Genomic DNA, 7,854 nt, shown 5'->3' on the forward strand with positions numbered 1-7,854 from the left:
TCAGGGAAGAGCGATGGCATGGTAGGACAACTTCGATGAGGCCTTGAGGATGGACCAGACCAAGTGGACTGGGTATCACATCAAATACATGATAAGCAACATAGATGGGCTCAGTATCAAAATTGACATCATATTAAAACCTTGATTATAAGCAAAACCCAATGTTTATGAGCACCATAGATATTCCACCTGTGATTAGTGATAAATTTGATATATTTATTTTAAACTGATGAATCAATTTTGTGTAATATTGAAAATGATTTATTATATATTATTAGCATAATTATATTTTCATATACAGATGACTAAGCCCGAGTAGTATAGATTATAGCTTTTTCATCAATTTTTAATATTTTTACTTTATCAAGTACTCATGCATGCATCAATTATAAGAAATCTTTGCTTGGTAATCAAGAAAGGATCTTTAATAACCTGAAAGATTATAATGCATTATAATATTAGTATTAAATATAACCAATCTATGATAAATATATTATTTTTGAAGTTCAAATAGATTTAAATAATAAATAGAGTAGTAAAATTTTAAGATAAATTCATATATATATATATATATATTATTTTTGAAGTTCAAATATATTTAAACAATAAATAGAGTAGTAAAATTTTAAGATAAATTCATATATATATATATATATATATATATATATATATATATATATATATATATATATATATATATGTATGTATGTATGTATGGATGTCCCAAGCATGTATCGGGATGCTCGATCGGGATAGTCACCATGATCGAGTGGGATGCCCGGCGCCCTATTCCGGATGAAAACCGGGATACCTCCGTCTCACAGGATTTAAAAACTTGTCATATAAAATGCATGGTTCAATTATGCTTGTGCATATAAAATGCATGATTCAGTTATGGTTTTAATTTTTTCCACCTGATCAAAGATGAGTTTGGCATAAGTTGAGAGATATTTGTCCTGCATCCCGATCATAGTTTGGCCTTTCTCCAACTTGACCAGTCTGATCCATTGCCAACACTACTAAACATGTGCTTGATCTCCAAATTGTTGTATGCTTTTCTTGGCCCTAGTGTGTCCCATCTTTCAATTATATTTATAACTGAGATGCCATATGTTTATTGTTGCACAAAGCTATTAATCAACTCTGATGTCCAAACAGTTCATGAGATAGTATAACAAATCACCCATATGAAATAACCCAAATTATATGGATGTCTACTTGGAGACATTTGGTAAAATCGGAGTTATCAAATTTGTTTTATTACTTATTTTTCACATTTAAACTTATATGGACCCATCCGTCTAGTTTTCTTTGTAGGAAGATAATGGAAGACTCAGATTCTTGTGTTATGCAAATGATGGGATTGATGAACGCATGATCTGGTATGTCTTTGCTTTAATCTTCTATTTTCCTTCTGCATAATTACCTGCATAGTATGCAACATTCATTACTTTTATCCTAGTGTTAACTTTAATGCCATTAAGTTCTTATGTAAAATCTACATGTAGATCTAGAAGTTATTATCTGGTTTTCCCTTTCATTCCTTATTTCAGGTTGATAGGATTAAGCAATATATATGCAAGACAACTTCCTAACATGCCTAAGGAATACATTGTCCGTCTTATGATGGATAGGTAAGCATCTAGAAAACTTTTCAGGGATAATTTTGTAGAGTAATAACTAATATATTGCTTGCTTTACTTGAGTTTATGAATTTCTGATCTCCTGAAGTTCTGTTTACTCATTTCCATAAGCCATCTCTGTTTTTTTTTTTTTTTTTGGTGGAGATCAATAAGAATAGTGTCTTTATTCATGATTTATTGAGAATCTGAATATGACATTCATGCCTTATTACTGTTCTACCTTTAGGTTTTTACTTTTTTTTAAAGAAAAATCTAATTCTTGTTATATTTCTGGTTGTATTCTTTTTCTTTCACTATTAATTCAGGCAACATGGATGAGCATCATCAATTTTGCAAACAAAAGGTTAAAGAACACTTACTTGCCACACATATGCACATACACAGATTTATACATACCGATATACAAATACATACACAATGTAAATATATTGGATATTTGCACCTAATAGGTGCATTAACTTATTCCACCTAGTGGAAGTAGCAAAAACTTGGATTTGAGTATGTATCATGCAAGCGAAATAGGATGGCATTTCTGTTGGTTTATTGGTATGTAGATCTAGATCGTATTTGAGATTACTATTGGTAGCAGAGTATTTTGGAAGTAGAGTTTTTATTAATAGAACTTTTACAGAAAGCTATTTATTATTTGGCAACAACATTTTAAAATGTTATGGAATTTTAATATCTGTTTAGTAACCAAATTGAGAAAATATTTTTAGTATAACAAAATGATAATAAAGTATATTGCATGGTGGTTTGTAGTATAATACAATATAATGTAATATTACATATTATTACATAGTATAATATTGTTATAATATAGTATAAATATAATATAGGATTATAGTGTAATATGATATTATTATAATGTGGTGTAGTATATTATTGTATAGTATGGCATAATAATATAATGTTCTTGTGATCATTCGTTTAATTATAAATAATTTGAAATTACATGGTTGGGACAAACAGTGAACACTTTTAATGGACAATAGCAATTTGTATAATATCCATTGTACTGGAAAATGTTGTCAAAACCTTGGGGAAAGGGAGGAGATAAAAAAAAAAATAGGGATAACGGAGGAGAAAAGAAGAGAAGAGAGAGAAAGATCGTGCGACTCTCGAAGAGAAGTAAAAGAGGTATATTGGAACCTTTCGTAAAACTTTAGTAAAGAACAGTTATATGGTAGGCCAAAGAACAGCAAGAGAGGATATGGATGGAATTTGACATTTGTTAGATCATAGACTCTCATATGTAGTGAGATTCAAGAATGTCTTGAGAGTTAAAATGTGGTTTATACACTTCATGGTGGAAGACCAATTATTATTTTGTTGTATGTAGTTTATTGTATGAGTGTTTGCATACCATGATGTTTCCACATTCATTTCCTTCTAACATCAAAACTAGAAAAATCAGTTGAAAGAGGTGGTGGTAGAGCTTGTTTAGAGGCTTTCTTTTATTATCAATAAATCTGATTTTGATGTACATCTTGTCTTGCAGATTTCAGGCCTACGTCAAAGAGACTAGAGTCAGAACAGTATTATGTCACTTTCAAGACGTTCGTTGCTGATGTTAAGAGGATGTTTGAAAATGCTCAGACCTACATCTCCCCTGAAATGCGCAACAAAGTGAACTGATTATGTCAAAATCCTCCATTTTCATTATTGAAACTTCTATATCGTTACATGATATTGTACTTCATTCTCAACAGAATGCTAATTTGGTTTTTCTCTTTCTTTTTGCCCACAAAGGATCGAGAACTATTTTTCAAACAAGATACAGACACATCTGATCCAATAAGAATCAGTAGTAATGCACAAAAGAAATCCGTTCCTAGTTGAAATTTGAAGAACCTAGATCTGCTATGGTGAAGCACTGACAGACAAACTACAAAGGAACCATGACATGCAGGAATGCGGTGTTTGAGGGCTACAATTTGGCTAGCACAGATCTTTATCTGTAGAAAGTTCTTCAAAGTTTACAAACCAAGGCTCAGTCTATATTTTTCTAACTGATCATTTGGATGCGTAAAATCTTGCACTTTTGCTTGTGAATTTGGTGGTAAACACAAAGTGTTGCATTTGCTGGTGAATTTGGTGGCTAGCATGAGAGCTGACTCCATTTTAGATTAAAACTGAGATTGTTATACGGTAGCATTCATCTGAGACGCAAATTAAATTTTTTCAGAGAAATGCCAAACATGGATCTGGATGTACTACCCAGAAAATTTCCCAAGCAAGCTTTAGATAACTTGGTTAAAGTCTGTCATATCAATGCTTTCATCTCCATTGATTGTTCTAAACCAGGGTCATCCAACTCAAAGTGCAACAAAGTAACAGCATCACTAACTACTGTGCAAAGTTTATGACTGCAGATCACTCCAGGTGGGCTTACAGTACCCTGCTTGTTGAGAAGGGTTTGATAAAACTACAGGTGCTAGCTCAATGCTACTCCGTCTACAATTCAAGCCTATTCAGAAAAATCCACAATTTCAATTTTCTCCTTTGTATTGTTGGAAACAATCCATATGTTGCATTGCTTGCAGTGACTTTTGGTGAAGATATCTACCATGATGTAGCTTGCTGATATCTTACTCTTATTTGCTCATTCCAATAAATAACGCAGATGTAGAAGGGCACAATGGAGGCTTCTGCGTGACAAACAGAGAAAGGATAAGGAACAAGCATCGGCAGCAATCGAATAACTGAAGACAGGAGTTTTTTATTTTTTGATGGGACCACCCAAAGAGAGAACAGGAGGAAGCATATCCTGCTCAGTATGAACTACATCCCCCATGAAAGTACTCAGAGCTTTCTTCATGTGCCAAGTTTCTTTTAATAAAAGGTTATTGTCACGCCCCCGATCCGAGATTTGTGAATCGAGGGTCATGGCAACCGCCGCATACTCATAGAAGACTCTTCTCATAAGCATGCAAGGCATCTTATCATGTTATCTTAAAACAACAGCGGAATAATTAGCCAATAATTTAAATCCAAACATAACTACCTAAATTTCTTTCTTTAATATCTCAATAAATGTAACAATGATTCATAGGCCGTACATCAAATTCAATAAGACTTTCCACCTAAAATAAAAGTATAGAAATTCTGCTTCTGATCACTCTTCCATTCATATTTTGTATCATCTTAATTCCTCAACATCTGTAAAAACAGTAAAATAGAAGGTAATGAGCTAGACAGCCCAGTAAGCAATGATCACTTCCCAACAGATTTCATCAGGCATTTAAGTAAATAATCATTTATAGAAAATAAGCATATAGAGTTCATCAATTCGAAATCAATTTCAATTATGCAATATAATTCATGTCAAGTTCATTTCTTTTTCGAAAATTCAAGTTTCTTTCGGGATTTCAATTTCTTTTGTTCTTCAATTTCTTTTCGTCAACCATGAGCTATGACCACATTTTTCCTGTGGCAGGGTATAATACCGCGTATCTGCTTGCGGTAGCCTGCGAATCATCTGGCAACCATGTCCTTTGGAACTGCTGGTCTCGCTGGCGGTTTGTCGCTGGTCTCTCTAGCGACATATCGCTGGTCTCGCTGGTGACATAAACCCTCAGGACAATCAATTGCCAACGTATATGCCCCCATTGGCGGGGTCCTTTACATAGTCAGGTTGTCAATTCTTATTGTTTCTTATATCATAATTCTTCATAAATCATGTTTCATATTCTAATTTCGATAATAAAATATATAATCATGTAGTATCGAAATCAATCAATATAATGCATCATGAAATCAATATGTTCAATCATGCTTCATCATAACTTTTCAAATAAGATATTTTCATAACAAAATACCATTCATTCAATTCATGCATCGTTTCATAAATCATGTCAGAAAAATACATTATAATTTACCAATAAATCTAGAAAAAGTGAAACATTACTTACCTCAAATGTATTCCAATAAATCCACATAATTCTATAAATTTTCTTCCAAAAATTTTGTTCGTAGATCATATCGTGATATCCAATGATCAAACATCCATAATCCTATACAGAATCAATTTCAATAATTAGAAAGAATACGAATACCATATTTCAACGGTTTAGATTGGGTCCGATCATCTAATTTCATCTAATCAAAATCTAATTAGGACCTAAACGATCCAAAGTTTGACTATCAGATCAAATCGGATTCGAAGTGATAGGACCAAGATTTCTTCATCGATTTCATAAAATCAAGTGGAGAGAGAAAATCAGAGGAGAGAGAATTCATGAGGTACAATTCGAATTGATCAAGTGACACAATCCACATTACGATTGGTCCAATATCTCAATTGGTGAAATCAACATGATCAAATCAAGTCATGGCTAGATCAAAATCATGGATAATCAAATCTAAAGATTCATGGTCTGATTAAGGTGGGTGCCAGTACGCTGTTTGACAATCATAGATCAGGATTCTTCGTTAGAATCAGATCAGGATTATTGAAAGAATTTTCTCATTGATAAATCGATCAAGAGAGAGAAATCGATCGAGAGAGAAAAATGACTTTAGAGAGAGAAAATTCTAGAGAGAGAAATTTTTAGAGAGAGAAAACTCATCTTGGATTCTTTAGGCAATATGATTCAACAAATTCGATCGATCAGATCAAATCATGCTAAGATTATCATGTGGACAATTCAATAAGATCATGAGAAATAAAATCTAAAAATACTTGATCTGATCAAAGTGGATGTCGGTGTACCGTCCGACGATCACGGATCAAAAATTCATCACGAGGATTATTTAAATTCATCATCATTCTTCTCAAAATTTTAGAAATCTTAAGAGAGAGAAATAATCTAGAGAGAAGATTCTAGAGAGAGAAAGTAGAGAGAGGAAGTTCAATTCTAGAGAGAGAAAATGCTAGTTCAGGCTGAAGAGAGAGAGGGAAGTGAGAGAAACTCTCTTTCTCATATTTTATTATTTATCTCATTATTAATTAATTTTATTTTTCTCTTTCTTCTTTTCTTTCTTTCTCTCTTTTTTTTTTTTCTTTTTCTTCATGGAAGAGAGAGGAGAGAAAATCCTATTTATTATTATTATATTATTATTATTTTATTTTTCTTCTTTCTTCTTTCTTTTTTTTTTTTCCTTTTCCTTTTCCTTTTCTTCTTTTTCTTTTCTTTTTCTTTTCTTTTCCTTCTTCTTTTCTTTTTCTTTTCTTTTCCTTCTTCTTTTCTTTTTCTTTTTCTTTTCCTTCTTCTTCTTCTTCTTTTCTTCTTCTCCCGTGGACTTATTTTGGGCTGAAACAGGGGACCTTGAGGTCCCCTCGTTGGGTGGCCGGCCGGCGGCGCAGCTGGCGTGGGACGACCATCGGCAGGAGAGGAGACGTTTCGGCGGCAAGGGGCGGCCAAACCGGTGGTCGACGGTGACCACCGGCAACGGAAAAACGGCAAAAAAGAAGATTCTTCCGCAACAAAATCCGGCGACTCCGGTCGCCGGCGGAGCGTGCACATCGGCACGGGAAGGAAGGGGGAGGAGAGAGGAAGGGGAGGAGGCTTACCTTCGTCGTCGGCGAGGCTTTTCCGGCGAGAAATTGGATGGCACAGGGATGGGTCTCCGTGAAGAAATTTCCGGCGATTGCCGCCGTTTTGCCCCGGGATTCTTTGGTAGGAAGAAGGGAGAAGGGTCTCCCCTTTAAATAGAACCAAAGGAGAGGAGTTTGACTCCTCTCCGGTGAGGTTTCTGACTCCGATTAGGAGCCGGTCGGGAGAAGAAGACTCCCTGCGGGAGTCTTCATCTTTTTTTTTTTTTGGTTTGTTTGGGCTGGCTGGGCTATCACAGTTATGCTTAGGAAAGTTTGTGAAGATGAGCCATTAATCAAAGATATAATCGTGTCTGAATCTCCTAACTACACTTGGGAGGCTTGGAACCAATAAACTGCAATGCCAGCATTCTGCTGTTCTGCACCAATTGTTCAGTGGTAGATTGCTTGTTTTGAAAGACGCAAGCATTTTGACTGGACCACAGCAGCTGTCCTGTGACAAGCAATAGTCCTTGGTTGTCTTTTGATCTATGAAGCCGTGTGAACAAGCTGTATGAGCTTGCCCAAGGGACCATTCAAATTCTTCTTCTGGACTACAATTAAAATTTGAGCCTTCCGAAAGTTTTGAGAAGAAAAGATCACATGATGCATCATTTTGAAGACTCCCATTGGGACTACAATTAAAATTTGAGCCATCCTTGCACACAACTTTTA

This window comes from Elaeis guineensis, chromosome 3 (genome assembly GCF_000442705.2).
Source record: "Elaeis guineensis isolate ETL-2024a chromosome 3, EG11, whole genome shotgun sequence".
In the NCBI taxonomy this organism is placed as follows: Eukaryota; Viridiplantae; Streptophyta; class Magnoliopsida; order Arecales; family Arecaceae; genus Elaeis; species Elaeis guineensis.